Source organism: Schistocerca piceifrons, chromosome 3 (genome assembly GCF_021461385.2).
Source record: "Schistocerca piceifrons isolate TAMUIC-IGC-003096 chromosome 3, iqSchPice1.1, whole genome shotgun sequence".
NCBI lineage: Eukaryota > Metazoa > Arthropoda > Insecta > Orthoptera > Acrididae > Schistocerca > Schistocerca piceifrons.
The window spans coordinates 264,182,714-264,183,756 of record NC_060140.1 but is presented as its reverse complement, the minus strand read 5'-3'; the positions used below and the strand labels follow the sequence as shown (position 1 = coordinate 264,183,756).

Genomic DNA, 1,043 nt, shown 5'->3' with positions numbered 1-1,043 from the left:
TGCTTCCGGCTGGCCGCCAGCGAGAGATGATGTACCACGCTCCATTGCGGGTCATCCGCCCTGATGCCACCTACTCCGACCAAGGGCCCTCCCCACGGGCGCCACCCAGCCGCAGCAATAGCCACCTAGCAGGATGGCCATTGCCGGGAGTCCTGATGCCCCAGGGAGACGGGCATCTATTCCTTGGCATACGTGGGGAGTTAACAGTGCAGGCATCAGTAGTGCGATCCCTGTGTTGCTACAACCAACAGGGTACATGGCGGCCCCACCACAACGGACTGGCTACCGTGCTGGATGTTAGGTGACATGTGGTCCATGGTCGCCATCAGTGCAGAAAGTGGCATTGCACAGCGCAAGGTGGAAAGTGCACGCAGGACGCATCCATGCCCAAGAGATGGAGAGCGGACAGGACTGCAATGCAACAACAAAGAAGCTGGCGAAAGGTCTGATCGCTGGATGGACACAATGCACCAAGTAAGGCGCCCTTCCCCAATCGGCTCGCTCTTCGGTAAAATTTTGAGAGATGGAGGTCAAACCCAACAGGGGACCATCACATACGGCCAAAAAGTTTGAGACGCCTTGTAGTCACCTCTTACAACAGGCAGGAATACCGCGGGCCTATTCTAACCCCCGAACCCGCAGGGGGAGTGTTATCATGAGTAGGTTCCTTGAAAACTTACTGTACCGTTCAAACCTAAGAAATAATGACAGTAGGATCCACGAGAGACTCGTCCCAAATGTACTTGCTCTGGTGGGGGTGTAACTCAGTGGTAGAGTGTCTGCTTCGCATGCAGAAAGTCCTGGGTTCAAATCCCAGATCCTCCAATTTTTCTTTCTCCGTGCAACAGTACATGAAAACTTTTTCCCATCACCATATTCTACAAAATTCAGCGTTCAACATTCTTCCCCCAAGCAAGTGGATTTCGTACGGTTGGACCTCATAGCGGGAGGACGATGACCTGCAAGAGCCTGGGCTGCGATACCCCCATTGAAACGTTGCTCAAAAGCCTTCGGTATGGCGTGCCGAGTGCATCTCAAACATG

The 1,043-nt window shown here is 53.7% G+C and overlaps 1 non-coding gene across 1 annotated transcript; it reads left to right on the top strand.

Moving 5' to 3' along the window:
• The first annotated feature begins 753 nt into the window (after positions 1-753).
• Positions 754-825, top strand: Trnaa-cgc. The gene has a single exon. It is a non-coding gene; the product is annotated as a tRNA-Ala (tRNA).
• Positions 826-1,043: the final 218 nt, after the last annotated feature.